The sequence below is a fragment of the Pantherophis guttatus genome, chromosome 1 (assembly GCF_059756535.1).
Source record: "Pantherophis guttatus breed Tessera chromosome 1, ASM5975653v1, whole genome shotgun sequence".
In the NCBI taxonomy this organism is placed as follows: Eukaryota; Metazoa; Chordata; class Lepidosauria; order Squamata; family Colubridae; genus Pantherophis; species Pantherophis guttatus.
The window spans coordinates 303,068,828-303,088,220 of NC_142063.1; positions in this window are offsets into that span (position 1 = coordinate 303,068,828).

The window sequence follows — 19,393 nt, forward strand, 5'->3', positions numbered from 1 at the left end:
TACCTTCCCATAGAGTTCATTAAACCCAGCTCAAAAATACATCTCCAATATACAAGTCTGATTCTTCTAAGTTTTTCTTCCTCAGAATATCAGAAATTCAAAGACATAATCATTTCTTCCCAAGATGGCAATCATGTTCACTTTCTTAGCCAAATGAGAACAGAGCTAGCTTTTAGCTAAGGCTAAATAGTCTGGCCCAGGGTGCCAATGCTTCGGGAGTGCCAATGTCATTCCTCCTTCTAAATCATTGTAAAAATGCAAATGGTCATATTGACTTATGATGTCATAAGTCAATGTGGCCCATGGGTGCCATATCTCTTGAACTGGCATTGGGTAAGAATTAAGTCTAGAATAGCAGACTTGTTATACTTATTTCTGCCTTTTGACAAATAGTGCCTTTGACTGAGAACAATATTTTTTAGACTTCTGAATCTTGCTAGAGTTATGTTTTCAGCAGATGTCAGAATACAATAATTGAAAACTACCATTATTATTACTGCATGCATCTTCTAAAGTATTCATCTGATGCAGAAGGACCTCATCTATATCTTCTCCTCCTTCAAGAGGTCTGTAATGAATTCCCATAATTATAATTTTCTCAGTGAAGAAGACAAAGTGTTTTATTGTAATAACTAAAAGTGGTGTGTGTGCGCGCGTGTGTGTGTGTGTGTGTGTGTGTGTGTATGTATGTGTGTATCAAAGCAAACAGCTAAAGGAGATCAGCTCTGTCTTGATTGTTTGCAGAAATGGAGTGACTTAGATCACCAAGATATTTTTACCATGTTATCATAGAATGATGCAATTTCCAAAAGATGTAGCATCATGTTGAGACATATCAAACAAGATCTACTAAGACCTTCATTCTAAGCCTCCAGTTGGGTGGTAATGTGGATCTCTTATATCATTTCTTATGCTGACTATGACGCAAATTATAGAAACTTGAATTATGGAATTCCAGCTCATCCTCAAAAACACTAGAATATTCTAGGAATACTTTGCTTCCTCTAGCTTTTAGCATAGCCTGAAACAGTTCATTTCATCATCCATTGATCACACCAGATATAATCAGCTCTTTTCCAAATAGTCCAAAATCTACTGAATCTTATAACTTATATACCCAAATAGTAACCTGAATATTTTGTTCAAATTCTGACTGAGGTAGAATATATCTATGCCAAAATACAAAGAGTATGCTGTTTTATTTCAGAGTATCTTGTTTTTGATTGCTAGGACTATGTTTAGCTTTTGGGGGGGTTGAAGGCTATATCATGTATATCTGTAGAGATCCTAAGAAGAATTTAGCAGTCAATTGTATAAGTCTATATTAAATACTTAATAAAATAATTAAATTACCTGAAAACCTAAGGCACAGCTGAAAGATATGTCACTGGGATCTAAAGCAGAGGCAAGTAAAGTGGCCTTAAAAATTAGTGAAGAGAAGCTGATGTAAGTTGGCAATGTTCAAGAGAACACTCCGACAACATCAAGAGGACAGACCTTAAAATCTGTGGAGCAATTTAAGTACCTTGGATACTTGCATCATGGATACAGATGGGGGAACAGAAGCAGTTGGAAATACTGAATAGGTAAAGCAACTGCTGTCTTCTCATAAATGTGCTCAGTATGGACCATGTCTACCATAAACACAGCAATCAAGATCAGATTATTTAATGCTGGGGGATTTAATTAATTTTATTTAATTGATCCTAGGGAAAGAAACAAATTGAAATATTATGGCCACCACATAGGAATGTCCTACCCCATGGACCCGAAGATCAAAACTGATCTTCATTCAGACTCCCCTAGCAAAGATCATTCCCAGACCATCATCCCCAGCCTATCCCAGAAAGAGGCCTAACTTTTAGTTGGATTGGCTCTAGCCTTGGATTTGACTGGCTATTACACATGCAATTAACCATTGATGCTAAGCTATAACATTTTTTTGCCAATGATACTGTTTTTCCTCATTTTGGATTTCAAAACACTGACGTAGCTGACATTGATTCCATCAAGTAGAGGGAGTAGGAAACATTCTGTGGCACAATCTGTCTGAGTCAAACAGCCACCAGCATCTCAAAAGACAGGCCCTCCCAGGACAAGCAAAATGTTGAGAGGGAAAAGCCTGGAAGATGGAAACTCTGAAGCTATGTCTCCCTACACCTGGCAAATCCACCCACCAAATTACTTCAAAAGGATGCAACATCTGCAAAAGGGTGAACTGAAAGAGACACATAGTGGTACAAACAGTCCGACGGAGTTGTGAATCTGTTGAAGTTATTGCTTCAGATATCAACATTGTCTGGATGAATATGACGATAAAGTGACAAAACTGAAGTAAATAATGCCCAGACTATCCCGTTGAATCTAAAACTGTATTATTGCTTGCATCAATTTCAGCAGAGATAATTTAGGGCTATGGAAGGGAAGATCCATTTTCCCTGTATACATGGCACCTTGAAGGAAAAACTTGACATTCGAGTCAACAGTGGTCAAAGGCTACATCACAGTTTCCTGCAGCTGTCACAGCCTGAACAGACTCATCCTGTAGTTAGCTGGGCAACTGTCTTGTCTGGGAAATCTATAGGCAGGGGGTTTCTCATATAGTGTATTTTCAGCTCACATAGTATACACTCCAGGCATCTCTGCCATCTCAACTGTGTCAGCATACACAACTTCCTACGTAGCTTCTACACCGGCATCTGCAAAAAGGTCACTTTCTTTGTTCAGCCAATCCTGAGGGATAAGCTAATTTTGGCAGAGAATCAGGGAGCATGCTGGGGTTGTTTTTTCAAGTCTTCATACATCCACGTTGTCATAGCATGGATACCAGAGCCAGAGCTTTCTATGCAGCACTGAACTGGTTTTCAGAAAACCCATCAGAAAGAACAGTTGAATCTGAATTGTATTGCATTAAAAACAATGAAAACTACCATTGCTGTAAAATGCCTTTATACTGGTTTAATTTAGAAACAATGTAACTTTTCCTCTCTGCATGCAAATCCAAATTTCCCTACAGAAAAAAAAAACATTCATCGATCAAGTTATAGAGAAAGTCTATAACAGTAATTATGTTGATATTTTGGAATTTATTCTGTATACCAAGATAGGAAAGAATGTGAAATTGTTTTCTAAACTAACATTTGATGTATCTTTCCCAATATTACTTTCTCCATCTAGCAGCAATTGTCATATGTGAGTCTTTCTCAATCTTATTCCCCCAAATCCTTCTCCTTTCCCAGTTTAGGAATAAAACTCAACCAGCAAATTCTGCAAATAAATCCTTCAGATCCTTTGGATCAATCAGAATAATAACTGATCTTTAAGTCTCTGGATGAAATCTTTCCATAAGTGGAGAAAAATGCATGCAGTAACTTTGATCATGTAGGATATGATTTGATAATGGGAAGAGAAACAATCAATACTCTTGGTTATTAAAAGATTCCATACCATAGCTAGATGCTTAATAATCTTGAAAATACATTGGGTCCAAGATACACTGATTACTTTTCAACCCAAACTACTGGTGGTATCTTTGAGTACCCTGCTGTCTGCATGTGGTCTTTCTTTGAACTGAATTCCTGATCTCCATTTCCAGATTGGATGACCAGGACCTGTTTTTATGTATCTCCAACAGACAGATTGCTTATGGAACTTAACCTACCCTTAGCCCATCTTTTGAGTTCCATTATACATGACAGTTCTATGTTGTCTAAGACATAAAAATTAAATTGCCTAGAACATAGAATCCATCTATCAGACACTGAATGGTTGGAAAAGCTTCATTCCCTGAGCTGAAATATTTCGTGCCCAGATCAGGTCATACTCCCCAAATCATGGGGATCCATAGATAGTCAAGATATTCTAAACTTTAAATTTAGAATCTAATTCTAAAAATGAGAGCCTATTTGGTGTAATGGTTAAAGGAACTGGCCTAAAAAATAGGAGACTGTAGTAGGAGCGGTTTACAGAGTCAGCATATTGCCCTCAACAAATTGGGTCGTGTGGAAAGATGGAAGACTGAGTCAATCTGTAAATCTGAAAAAAAAAATGGATGGAGAGATTTTAAGATGTCCAAATGGTGGCAAAAAGATAGTGGTACTATGTGGTCTATTACAAAGAATATGTTTGTCAAAAAAGTTAAAATGTATATAACTGTGTGTTTATGTTTAATTTGTTGTATGAAAGCAAGAGCTAAATATTTCAGGAGAAACAGGAGGAATTTGGATGGAGTGGGAACAGGATAAAAGTACTTTGTGTGGTAATTCAATATGAGATTGATTCAAAAATAAATGAGTGCTGATTGAATACAGATTAAATACAAGAATGAGAAACTAGTATGTTTAGTTTATTAAAGTTTAGTTTTATTAAATTTATATACCGCCCTTCTCCCAAAGGACTCATGTTAAATTGATTTGGTCATATTGACTGGCCAAATAAGAAGTGACTGAAAAATGAATTACAAAAGAAATATATAAAACATAGTGAAAATGTTGAGATAAAGAGAAAGACTAAGTTGTGGTTAGATCAGGGGTGGGTTCTACTTACCTTTACTACCAGTTCGCAATGGGAATGATAGAGTGAATTACAAATACAATTAAATAAATAAATAAATATATACATACATGCCTACATACATACATACTACATATATATATATGTAGTATATGTATATGTATATATATATATATATATATATATATATATATATATATATATATATACATATATACACACACACACACACACACACACACATACGCACACACATACATACATACATATAATCCACATGATTTTACTGCAAATTAAACACTCCAAATCTGCCAAGGGATGAGCATTCTCTGAAGGTTCAGCAACATAAATCAGTTTGACTGAGAAAAGCAAAGTAGCATGCATTTATGCAGACATCATCAGATGTCCCTTGAAGTGGTTTCCTCAAACTTTCAGAAGAGTCTAATAGATTCCAACAGATTGGGCATGCCACAGATCCTATCAGCTAAAGAGTGTTGAGGGCTTTTTCTACTGTAGACCTTGCCTTACGGAATATTCTCCTCTTGGAGATTAGAGAATGGCCCCAACCTTGTTGGATTATCACAAAGCTTTAAAATCTTGGCCATGTACCTGGGCCCAAGGCTCAGGATATGTTAAGGGTCCTGCTACTTGGGTTTACCATTAGTTGACTGCTATTTGACTTATTTATTTTGTGGGTATTTTTATTATTTAAATGTTTTTTAATTGTTTTATAATTTTAAGAATTATAAGCTACCCAGAGTCACTTGTTGAGTTGGCCAGCTATAGAATTTGAATGAATGAATAAAATAATAAAAATAATAAAATAAAATAATAAATAAAATAAAATAAGTCTTAAAGTGAAGCAAATGTCTCAATGTGGTTGTAACAGTGCCAGAATCCAATCATCAATTCCATGGCATTATATTAGTCTGGTTTTAGTAATGGCTATGTAAAAGAGCAATGAATAACAATTGAACACTTTGAAGCAGACAAAAGCAAGCTGCTCATAGATCTCTGGCACTGAAGTAGCGACTGTCACTTCCAGAAGTCTCCTTTTTCATGTCCCTGTCATTTCTTTCACTGTTCAAATTCATGTACCTCCAACAAGAATTATTTCTGTTGTCAGTAATAAGCAGAGGGTTTTTTATGGCACAATATGAATGAAATAAAAATAGTCTTCTCCATGAAAATTACATTGCACCACCTGATGCTAGTTGTTGTAACTTCCATAGATAGCTATCTATAAATGTTTTAAATAACAACCAAACAAATATCCATGAAGCTAAATCCAAACTTACAACAGATCCATTCAAATCAGTGGATCAAAAGACATCTGATTGCTATCTAGCATGTCTTAAAGGAAGCCGACAGAGCAGGACAATATCAGATTATCGGCAATTATTATATTTTCTTTTCAAGATTTTCTAAAAGGAAAATGACAGTTTTATAATTATTCTACTTATGGAATAACATTACCAAAGACTTCCCTTTTTATTTCAAAACCTATCTGTCTTTATAAACTTTTAGGTATCTTTACCATCTATTATACAGATGTGTAATGGTCTGTAAAAATATCCTCGAAAAACAGGAGAAGGTAGAAGAGCAGCAGACTAGGCCAAAGTCAGATAAGAGGCAGCTTAACCCACAGAAGCAATGGAGAAGTGGAAAACATGAAGGGGAAGATACAGTATGTACTTTCAGTCTTGCAAGATTCTGTTACTGCAGTCTTACAATGAAGGTAGTGTTAGTATTCAAGGTTGGAGTTTCTTATCTGGACTACCTCAAAGGGCTGACAGCAGTCTTGCAATCTGAAAGTATATCTCTGACTGGGGAATTCTGGGAGTTGAAGTCCACATATCTTAAAGTTGTCAGGGTTGAGAAACACTGCTCTACATACTAAAGCTCAGCTGTAGGTGATAGACTTGGAATGCCCATTGTATTGTTTATTCTTTTTCTTCCATTTCATTCAGTCCATAATTCTTTTCTTCTGCAAATACAAATGTTGCATGGGGGGGGGAGAGAAAAATTATTATACCTTAGACCTATCCAGGACTTTTCATGTTGATTTAAACATTATTTCCTCCGATATCAGATGCAGAGTGGGTGGACCAGAGGCTATCCCTACTCAGTGATAAGAGAATAAATGTACTGTACATTCAGAGGCATTCTCCTCTTTATTGCTATTTTAGATTATCTTCCAGAAATGACACATAATATATCAAATAGAATCCAGTGCTGAGCTCTGAAAGCCCAATCTCAAATCCAGACTCATATGCAATTCTCTCTCCCATTAATTTCATGATTATATGTCAATTGCATTAAAAAAAATTGTGCTTGAATATTATGTCTTCTTATCAAACATACACATTCCTGGGAAAATACTTTTCTGTTCCTTCCATCTTCTAACTTTGCATCAACAATGCATAAATGTTAAACTGTATCATGGGCATGTCAAAAATTTGTATATGATATTTATCTGGAGAAACCACATTTTTCTGCTGTGGTTGGTCCTAATCAGATTTAGAATGTATGTTTATGGGGTAGAAATTGGACAGAGCAACCTCTCCTATAAGCAAATTAATTGCATCATTAGCCCATATATTCAGCTCAAATACTTCAGTCGGGAGCCATTGTTCTCTCACCAGAGCTAATGAGAACTATTTATAAAACAAGGCAGGAAAAGAAATACACCCCCCCACACACACACACACACTGCCTTTCTTCCTTAGTCTGGTAGACCTTTATGCATCCTTTGTCACTGGGCTAATACTACTGTCTTTTAAACAGTCTTGTGTTTTATAGTAAGCCAGAGGGATGAGTACATGCATTTTGTCACAGGAGTCATAAATTGCCTTTACAGCTTTGCAATGCTGCTTTCAACACAATCAAATCTGGGAATACTGTAAACTCAAGAGAGCTTGTAAAAATTGTTTAAGGATTTGAAATAGTAGAAGAGGAGGGGAAAAATACAGCACAAACCCATGATGTCTCCATTCTACGCATACCCTGAAGTCGTGAATTTTAATGCTTAAGGTTTTGTTCATTGGCTTTCAATTAAGGGTCTGAACTGGGTGTTTTGCACCCAAATTTTCTGAAAAATAGACAGTTCCAGAGCTATCTGCTATCTGCTATGGAGTCAGCAATTATGTGGAAAGGACAACATAATGGAAATACACAAAATTATTCAAATCTGCCACAGATCATGGGACAATCTATTGTTACAGCATCTTACCAGTACTACGGAAGAAAAGCAGAACAGTTCAACATACAGTCCAACATACAGTACAGTCACCTCATCCTATTCCAGCGCTTGAGGGGAAAGCCGAGTCTTCAGTACTTTTTTATTATTCTTGCAAAAGTCTCTGGGACTGCTTTTCAATGGACTGAGCCGAGGGAATCCATATATTTCTTAACTATAGTGGAAATATTGTGTGGTACAAGGGCAATATTTTGAGGTATATGTTACATTTCTTTAAATTATTTCTTTAAATTATTGCAAGAATTCTGTTGCAGTGATAATTCATATTATGAATTCTGTAACATTAAGTGGTAAATTAATCAATTACATATAGTCATGGGAATTTTCAACTGCATATAATCATGGGATTTTTTTTTTACAAACTGATGACTGACATGGAATGTAAATGGAATGTAAATGGAAATTTCAGAATTGATGAAATATAAATGACAGAAGTGTCAGATCCAATATTATTAGTTTTGTTGGCAAACACTACCTAAACAATTAAAATTTATTTCATGCTAAGCATAAACCAAAAATAGAAAATGTTATTTCCTTCAGTAATTAAAACATGTAAGGCCTGAACATGCTTAGAGAGAATAGCTGTTAGCTGATAGACTAACATATATCATCTAATTTTAACTGTTTTAGTCATGACAACTGTATAGACTACAGTCAAGCAAAAACTGAAGAAAAATAAAACCCCTTAATAAAACTCCATTTTAATTATGACCATACATCAGTTCAGATACATCGGAATGAAGAACAGATTTACCATATGGAGTAGCAAATATGTATCATGAGGAATACAGTTTTTGTGAATTCTAATATGAACTATTGGCTGATCAGTTATTTTTCATAATTATCCTTAATACAACTATCACAACATCTACCACATTATTCAAATAATGCTGTGTAGTTCTTATCTTAAAAGGAAATTTGAAAATGCTGATAGTGAACAATTTACCTTTTTGGAAATTATATGTGTTTTTTTAAATATTTGAATAGAAGTTTTTTGTGGGATTTACAGATTAAAACAAAAACAGGTTGGAGAATGAATGTGTACATAGACAGATTACAACATGCTGGCTATGGAATTCTGGGAGATGAAATCCACATATCTTAAAAGTTATTATGGTTGAGGAACACTGATCTGGATACAGAAATTTGAAAAGCTATTCTGGAAGAAGGGAGAAGAAAACCACTTTCATACTAGTGGGGACATATTCATGAAGTCACCAGGAGACACAATTCACATGGAGATTTCACTGTAACAATTGCAAATTTCAGCGCAATTACTATCTACTGGTGGTGTCTGTATGTGTGCACATGTATATAAATATTAAAAAATAGGAATCTTAGTCTTGAAAAATTCTCAGTGCTTATGAAAATAAAATTATTAAGAAGTACATTGAAGCCTGGAATATAGGCTTTTATTAGCATTAATTTAAATAGTATTCATTTCTTTACATTTACCTCTAATACTTACATATATACATGCATATGTGTAAATGTTTTTATTTAAAAATTAGTTATAATGATTTCAGTCAAAATAGCAACCAAGTGCATTCTGTCTGTGTCACTGATAGGATAGTGATATATTTACACAACACAGCTGAAACAAAATCTGTCTTATGCACATGTGCCCACTGTCTTCTTTCTTTGAGTACATGACTTAATTGACAATACTTTCTCAATACAATGCAATGCAATGCAATGCAATGCAAATACTTGTTGTATTGTTCTTCTGTTTTTTTTTCAGCCAGAAGAAGCCACAGAAGCAATCAGCACATAAAACCATGCTGAATTTGCACAACTTAACAATAAACCAGGCAAATGGATTGCATTGCCAAAAAATGAAATCGGGTCATATGAAATCACAGATAGTATCAGTTTTGGAAGAGCCAGCACTCATAGAACTGATCTCTATAAAAGCTATGGATCCTTGACAAACTTATCACGATGAGGCCTGGAATTAAATATTCTTAAAGCCATTATTTTGGGGGAGCAAGAAATATGTACACTATGATTAGGATCATAGAAATGAAAGACCAGTCATTGTGTTGATGGCAGAACATAAAGTGCTGAAACCAAGAGCTCTTCAACACAAGAATTTTGTGCTATTTCAAAGGCAGGTCTAAACTTCTGTGATCTCATGATACTGATGGTGTTTGAAATAAATAAATAACATTGTGGTTCTGTAGAGCTTGAGGGCAATCAGTGTTCCCATTTTCAGGAACTTCTTTCTTGAAAATAAGTACAAATTCTTCAGAGTTAAAGTTGGCTTGACACTGGTTTAGAACTCTCCCCTATGTGAACTGTTGGGATATTTTGTACAGAGGCAAGCAAATATACAGAACAGAAGTAGTGTCATGAATACAAGAGTGTGAACATTATTTTCTTTCTCTTTGACATTTTTTAATGAATTGAGGCCAGTGAATTTTACCTGTTTTCTGTTGAGTTTGATCAATTTGAATGTGATTGTGCTCCAACTGCTTTGAGGAGATAGGGAGTATGGAAGTGTTCCAATTTAACATTTCAGGGTATCTAGGGGTTTCCTCATAATCTCATTTGATCCCTCCTAATTCTATGAAAACCTCCTTCATTAACTTGCAGCTTTCACCAGTTATTCTTCCTGTCATGTGAATTACCTGATAAAGCCTAGACTGTTGCTTGATGTTTCCTGAACAGAAACTAATACTTGGAAATAAATACATATTTCTGTGTTTCGGTAAATTATCAAAAACATCTCTCTCTTTCTCTCCCTCCCTCCCTCCCTCTTCCTCCCTCTCTTCCTCTCCCTCCCTCCCTTCCTCCCTCTCTCTCTCTCTTTTGTCTTTCTCACACACAATTTCATACACATACCCATACACAAAGAGACTGGTACACAGACCTGTAAAGCTGTATGAAAAGCACCCAACTTGATTTCAAATGGATTAACAAGTTTACGGCACTCTGCAATCAGAGTTTAGATCTCATGAATCATAGCCTAATCTCATATATTTGTGAATTTTCCTTATTTTTATTTTGTTTTGATACACTAATATAAACTACAACCATGCAAGCCACAAAACAGATCTGCTTTAACTATATAAATCTTGTTTTCAGTTCCCATAGACCTGACTCATCTCTTCATGTTCTCTTCATCTGTTTCTAATGTTGAACAAGCATGGAAATTTCAGTTCTTTCAATCAGTAGTAGGAAACAGCAGTGGTTACATGGCTGACCACAATGGATGACCAATGAGGAAATAAAAGGCAAGAACAATCATAATATTTTGGCAAAAACACAATGGAACTCAATGATGTTTACTCAGAAGTCATCATTACAGTTTTTTACCTTGAAGAGGAACCAAGAGTGAATGTTTAATTAGAAGATACTTTCATGAATGAATTTCAGTTGTGGATAAGGCTCTTATTATACAATTTCCTTGCATCATTGAAGGCATGGACATGAAATCCAGATGATTATATCTTCCCTTTATAATACTTCTATATGTTTCTGCACTGCTTCTTACCATCACCATCACCATCACCACACACACACAACCTCCATAAATAAGAGAAAGTTTTCTTTGACTAGTTTCACTCAGAACTTCCCCATATAACCACCTTTTTCAGCCTAAAGCTCACATGTATTCACAGAAAAAGTCAGCTCAAAAGCTTATGACTTCTTTGTTCCATCTGCCTCTTATTACTGCAGCCCAGCATTGTCTTATACTGATGCGAGCTCCATATAGATTAGATACTATGAAATCATGGACCAAAAGGCATTTTTGATTTTATAAACATAGTCCACAAAATCATTCATGACATAAAATAACCAAACAACATGGTGAGTGTGGCAGAGGAAGGATATTGTAAAATCTCCATTCCCTCCCCAATCCAGGGGAAGGTTACTGCAAAATCCCCATTTCCTCCTAATCAGCTGGGATTTGGGAGGCAGAGAATAGATGGGGGCCAGTCAGAATTTTTACTACCGGTTCTCCAAAATACTCAAAATTTCAGCTTCTGGTTCTCCAGAACTGGTCAGAACCTGCCGAAACTCACCTCTGATATCAGCTGAGTTTTGCCCATGATACTAATTATGAAAAAAAAAATCTCTATATATAAATTTGTACAAGTTGTTTTGCTGCTGTAGAAATCCATTTTGTGTTTCCCTCCCACCCTTGTCTTGCTTTAAGTTTAGTTTAAGGATTTTCAAACTGTATTCCCCTCTTTATGTTCCATGGACTTGAATGGAATGAAAGAAGATCTCTCATGTGACTTATCATGGTACAACTGGACTTACATGGAAAGGGGGAAAAATACTTCCCAGGTGAGAGGCAAAATCCACCTTACACAATGACTGTTGCTGCATTCCCATGACACATTTAACTGTGCTGTATTCACTGGAAATGAAAGGGGTGGGGGAAGTCAATAAAGGTGCTGAAACATGACCTATGGACACATTCACTGCCCTCTGTGCTTTAAAACTCAATACTATTTGGAAGCAATGTTTGAAAATGCAGGATAATTAACAGAAGGGTTTGGTATCTGCTATCCTGTTTTCTGAGGCCTACCAGTCTTAGCCTGTGAGTCTGGGATGAAATGAATATGCCCTGAGTTAGTTCTTTTTGCTTTTCTTCCCAGATGCTTCTATACCTACTTGCTGCCTGACCAATGGATGCTGAGGTAATAAAACCTTACAATGAGACTTCTTGCACAATGCACAAGAGTTAATAGGATACCTTATTATTACAGTTCGTTGCACAGTCAGCCAGATGTTCAGACTGGATTTGGCATTTTTATCCACCTATGGAGTCTTTCCCAAGGATCTGGGATAGGCATATTGTTTTGTCTGGTGGGGTTAAAGGTATTGCTGCAGGATGTAAGCCGTTTCAAATAAAGCTGTTTTTTGCAATTGACTGATGCCAATTTTGTCAGTACCAATGGACTTTAAATGGTGACAAAGGAGCAACAATGGTGTAATTGGAGTATCTGCAAGAAATACCTTGGTGCATAGGAGTATCCGCAAGAAATACATTTACCTGCAAGCAAGAATTGGTGGGTCCTCAAAATAGACACAATAATAGAAAATGAACTTAAGTGCTCTGGGACTTCAAACAGAAAAACATCTTCCACATAACATCCCAGACTTATAAATGTTGACTAAGAAAGACAAATAAAAGTCTGGACAGTGGACGCGGTAGTAGCTGGAGACAGAAGAGAAAGAACTCCAAATAGAAACAGAACCATTGTGGCAAAAGAAAGCAAAGATAGTATCAATAATAATAGGCACCTTGGGGTGCAATTCCAAAATAACTGGAGTATCATTAGCATTGATAAAATCATCCCCAATCAACTGCAAAAGGTAACTTTACTTAAAAACAGCTTAGATTCTGCAAAGATACCTTTAACACCATCAAACTTCAACACCAAACAACTCTATCAAACAATCTTAGGGCCTTGGGAAGGACTTGAAAAACAGGTAAAAATACAAAATCCAGTCTAAATATCTGTCTGATTGTGTGACAAACCATAATAATAATAACGCATGCTTCTATTCCTCAAGAGTATGAGAAAGCATACACGAGAGTTCCCTCACTGTTTTCCTTCCCTATTCACATCATCTTGACAAAAACATTTTGAGAAATTATATTTACCAGAGTAACATGTAGCTCTGCCCTGAAGTTGTATATTTGTTGGTCACCACATGTAACACTTGTATAGCTTCACGATATTTCAATGTCATATGCTAAGTTATAAAATGAGACAGTCCATAAGAAAAGGGAAGAATAAATCTCTTGGGTCACTTCTATAGCAAGCAGGTAAGTGAGGCCTCTTCAATTTCTACAAGTCCAGGAGTAAAACACTGACTTAACAACTGGCTTCTTGTCATTTATATATGGGGAGAGGAGGCAGAAGAGGAGTAGAAAGGAGTTGCTACTGTGACCACCCATTTTACATTGGCAGGAGAATGACTGCCAATTTTCAGGAGTGAAATCCAGCAGGTTCTGGAGAGAAAATGTTCAGTAGTTCAGAGAACTAGCAAATACTACCTCTGGCTGGCACCAGAGTGGGGTGGTAATGGGGATTTTGCAGTATCCTTCCCCTGCCGCACCAAGCCACACCCACCAAGCCACTCATGCCCACCAAGCCATGCCACAGAACCAGTAGTAAAAAAAATTGAATTTCACCACTAGCATGAAAATGATATTTTCATTTGTTTTAATATAGAAGAGCACAAGGGAAAAAAGTATTTCAGGAATGCTATACATGAGTTTTTCCTCTTTACTGAAACAAAAAAATAAAGATAACATATACTTTGAACCTCATTTCATTTCATTTGACCATCATCAAAATCTTTCTGTCTTTGTTTCTTTTTCTTTCCCCTCCTCCATAATTCAAATTTACAATAGCAGCCCACTATCAGTTTTAAAAGCTCAAGAGAAAAAGCAGCCTGCAGACTGCAAACCATCTTTCCAAATACAAACTCCACTTGCTTTATACCCTCTATGTAACTGGGTGGAAAGAAGCAGCTGAGGGAATGGGGCAGTGATGAAGCCCTTTGTAAAAATTGGTCTAAAGAGAATTCGTCCCTTGCTATTCTGTGAGGAAACACTATAGCCTCGTTTAAACATTAAGGCTTGATTAGTCCCTATGTCAGCCTTTGCAGGGTGCTTTTTTTTTTACTTCCCTCCTCCTTCTTCCACTTCTTTTAAACAGCAACTGAATTCATCTGTGACAGATTCAAAACAGGAAATTAACATCCTGCTGCGAAGCAGTAAAGCCTCAGAGGAAGCTGTGCAAGAGTATAGGAGGTGTAAGATGAGCAAACATAACACTTCTTTTTTTATAGACAGGAAAGCTACAAAGGCAAGGTGGGCACTGGCAAGATTTTATTTGGCAGTTTGCATTATTGACCGCTTTATTGCTATATAAAGTTCAAAGTTGTCCTCTGGGAATTGTTTCTAAATAGGAGACAGGCTAGGCCTCAAACTTTCCTGGAAATCAGTCTGCTCTGTCCCAAAAGCCTCTGTCCATAATCTCAGATGCCAATCAGGGCATGCTCTGAGGCAATCCATATTAAATTTTCACATTGCAAAAATTGAGTCCTGACATTGAAAACAGCATCTGAATCCAAGATCTGATAACATCTGGCTTGGAAAACTCTGAAAACAAGGAAGAAAAAAATGGCAAAATATTTGGCCAAGTCATACAAAATTTAAAAATTGGCCAAGAACGATGTATGGTACTGTGATTTGCCACATATTAGTAGATGTGAACCAAGCTAGAACTCTTGGATTTAGATCACAGTAAAGCTGTTATTTTTTCCTAGGAATTAACAAAGATAAATTATTCTTCCTTTCTTTAATAGTGTGGGTTTTTTTTCTTTGTTTGTCATTCTGCAGTGTAAACTTTGCCACATAATGAAGTCATTTTCTAATTCTAATTTTGAAATAGGTAAAAAAAAAAAAAGGCTGAAGTTTCCAAACTTCTTGAAGCATATTAAAGAGGGGAAATTATGGACATATAGCAAAATACTTTTCCAATTACTTATCAAGGAAAATAAAGCTTCTAATGCTGCCACAAACAGTGTTTTTATTACAACACTTTAATTGCTTCATTGCTGTGAACATTGTTCTTAAAACTGAGGTTAGTGGCCAAGTTATCTGCTTATATATATATATATATATATAGTTATTTATTTTGAGAAGCAGGATATCATGTACAGTGGATTTCTGGCCAGATTTGTGAGGCTTTTGCTTGAGGCATTTGAAATATCATTACTATATTATCAGATTTAAAAGGCATGTATGCTACCTTGATAGATATTCAATCTCAAGTGCTGAAGAATCATTGGACGAGTTAGACTTAGTAAGAATCCTTGCCTGAATTCACCTCCCTTTTGTCTCTTAATTACTATTGTGGTTATCTCTTGCCTCTGCCTCTAGTACAATTCATTCTATTCTTGGACTCTAGATCAGTTTGAAAGCAGCTCTTGGTTTCTGTGTTTTCGTGCTATTTGCAATATTTTCCACTCAGCTGTAGTGTACTGAAACTGCTGGAAAGGTATTTGTTGCTTATTAGATCCTTGATACTACTGAAGAGCACATCCTTCATCACCTCTGCCTATTTCGGGCCTTAGACGGGAAAGTCTAGTTTCAGGGCTTTTCAGCTCTCCCTCCATTGCCTAGAGAAAAGGAAGAGGGATACAATTGACAAAATCTCCTCCTAGCTTTAGCACCACACCAAGTACTGTGGGACTACCAGAGCTAGGGCTGGGGAATGTTTCTTTTCCTTTTATATAGGCTTAGCTTATTGACATCCAGTTGGGCAGGAATATAAAAATCTCTTCTTTAAAATTTCCAGTGTTGGAGCACCCACAACTTCTGGAATCAAGCCGTTTCATTGATTAGTTGTTCTGTCAAAAAAATCCTTCTGTTCCTGCTTCTATACTGGACCGTGTGTTCAGAGAGGATAGGTTAACAGACAAAGTGGGGAGTTACAGAGGCAGTATGCTTTCTGGTCTGGCTGTGGGAGATGTATCTTGAAGTCTGGGCCTTGGCAAGCATCAGGAAATACGAACACTTGTCTGGGACCTACAAATCTGCCAAGTAGTAAAACACATTGAATTTAATGAGACAAATTCTGGGTATACAGTACATGTAAATAAAGCTAGCAATGGTATTAAAAGAAAATGAAGATAAGTGTCAATCCTCAAATTGTAGAAGGGATTTAATGTAAACTGTGTAATTTTACTGTGTAATGTAAACTCTGAAAACAAAAACATTTGCATTTAATATATTTATCAGCTTTGTAACAGCTGAATGAAGAATTCAAGCTGAAGATAAACTTATCATCAATCCTGTGTGCTATTAAACACAATGATGTAGTGTTCTGCATATACCAATAATCAAGGTTGCTTCATGTATCATATGTACTGAAATGTCCAAACTTTTCACTAAAACACAATAACCTTATTCAGATCTGGTAATAAAAAGCAAGGATCTTTGCAAATTGCTAGCAATGGTCTCAGAAGGAAGATTTTTAAAAAATCTATTTATAGGTGAGGATCATCTAAGTGGGTTAAACCACAGAACTTGTATTGCTGATAATGGCCTGTGTAGGACTTTCTAAAAGCATTTATATAGAGCATTATAGCTGCCTTGGGAAACTCCCATGTATTAATAAAATGAATTGTAATATCATATACTGTGCTGGATCTCTATGGGAATAACTAAAGCATTATTTCAGAGTTTATTTCAATGTCATGATTAAAAGTACTTGGTTAGAGAGGATACCTGATGAAAAACAGAATGAGCAACTATTGTACATCCTTCTTGCTAAAAGGCTATTGTGGCAATAAACTCAGCTCTGGAAGATCTCAGCCACAATATCAAGTAACATCTGTACATTTCTTCATGATTGCTGTATGTTAGCATTTTGCCAATTTCATTGTTATAATTCAGGTCATGATATCTCTGGAGACTCGTATACTTAATGCTCTAGCTAGGGTTGAAAAACATTAATTTTCATATGCATAATTGCAATTAAGAGCCAGCATTCAATATCACATTGAATACATGGCTAAATTTTTACAAAAGAACTGCACAAGTTATGAGACATATCTTATATATCAACATATCAAATGCAGTTCAGCAATTATTGCTAGTGGCAGTAGTACTACTGCAGTTTTAAAATATGTGCCACAAAATGGAAGGAAAGAATAGCAGAGTAAGTTAAAAAGAAAACTCATAATTTTTCCTTTGTTCATATAATCTTTTTTTTTTATTTAAAATGGTTTTCCCTTAGTCCTCTTTATCTGTTACTAAAGTCTTTAAGACTTTAAGCTCTTTCAAGCTTTGATTAAGATGAGTTAGTGGGAGCAGTAAATCTCCAGAGGTAAAGTTTTATCACAAGGCAAATTCCGCTGTCTATATTATACCTCAGGGGGTGGTCTTTTAATTTAAAATAAGATATAGTTTACTTTGGTCTGTCATGTTTAGGTCTGTCTTTTTTTCCCCTCAATCTCTCTTTTTTTTTTCCTCAAATCTTGGACATTTAATATACAGCACTGCAATATTATATCTGGATTTGTCTCATGATTTTATGCTTTCTCATTTCAGTCTGCCATAAGTACATGTCATTTGTCTGCTGCCTTGCTATTTTACTTCTCATCTTCTTACACTGTCATTTTGGTCATACGTGGCTGCCATTCACATGGCAACTCCCAGTGTTCCTAGCCAAGTTGCCCAAAGTCTTGAGCTGATATGAGCCTAGGCAAGTGCACTGGAGAAGTGAGAGTACTGGCATTCCCATGATTTGCTTCCAATATTCATTTATAAAGGGATAAACCTCTCTCATGGCAGCCATTGTATAAGTGCAGACGCCTTAGAGTGTTAAAATTCCAAACATTATATGTCCTCCCTTAGTACAACAACACGGCTGGGCTGAACTTAAATCATGTATATAACATAGGAAGCTCCCCCCTTTCTCCTAATAAATCAGGACCAATTGGGCATTCACAGTTTGATTTAAGTGTACATTTTAAAAATACCATTACTACTGCACTGCTTCTACATAGAGTTCTGAGGTTGCAAAGCTTATTATCCCCTCTTTACTTATTGACTGAGTTATATTTCCCTGGGTGGTCTGGATCAGCCTCTTGGCACAAAATGAAACCATGAAGCAAATTTAGGGGGTTACAGAAGCACAAAAAATGTATTTAGCTATTATTGTATGGATGTGTAAATGAAAATGTATTTGTTAATTTACAGAAAATGCACATTCGTTAATTTTTTGAAAGTGTATGATAAAAATGAATAGGAATAGGAAATGTATGACATGTTTGCATGAATACGGATATAAGAGTTGCATAGGCATGTGCCAAGGAGTAATGGGGAGGAAATATTGACATGCGTGTGAACTTGATTCAAACTCCATCCCTTTGTACTTCCATTGTGCCAGTGCAGTTTTAATTCCATTTTGACAAAATCTCAGATTGCTGCAGGCACCCTGGACATGTAATTGCTGGCTGTAATAAGAGCAGTATAAACAGTGGAAATAAGGCAAGCATGAGAATAAATTAAATGCTGAGAGAATAGTTCAGCACTGAGCAGGGAGTAAAGCAAGGATAGTATGTCTCCTTAGTTGTTTATGCTAGTAGAAGATATGTAAGTCTGAGGTACATGTTGTATTGCTAGAATTCTCTGAGATAGGTTTTGGGGATTGCAAACATTTCATTACCGTACTTTGTAACATCATCAATGCAGAAGAAGTAAGGGAAGTGAGGTTCATTAGTTGGCAAGCAATGCATATAGCCTTTTATTATGTCAATTATATACATGTTTGTGTGGGAGATTTCTATGAGTAGCAACTAAACTACATTGGGAATAAGTCTGTGGGCATATCTTTTTGATAGGTCCATAGATAAGACATAATATATTTATGGAATACTTAAGATGACATTAGATACGTGTTAGTTTGGAACCCAGAGCTATGTAAACTTCCATACTATATACAGGTCATGTTGTGTGGGCTGAAAACCTAAATGGTCTGCAGTGTTATGTTACATAGACTGCATGAGGCAACAAGCTTTATGGATCAAAAATACGTACAACCAAATTGGTTGGTTTGTTTGACAGGGAAAATGGAGTGA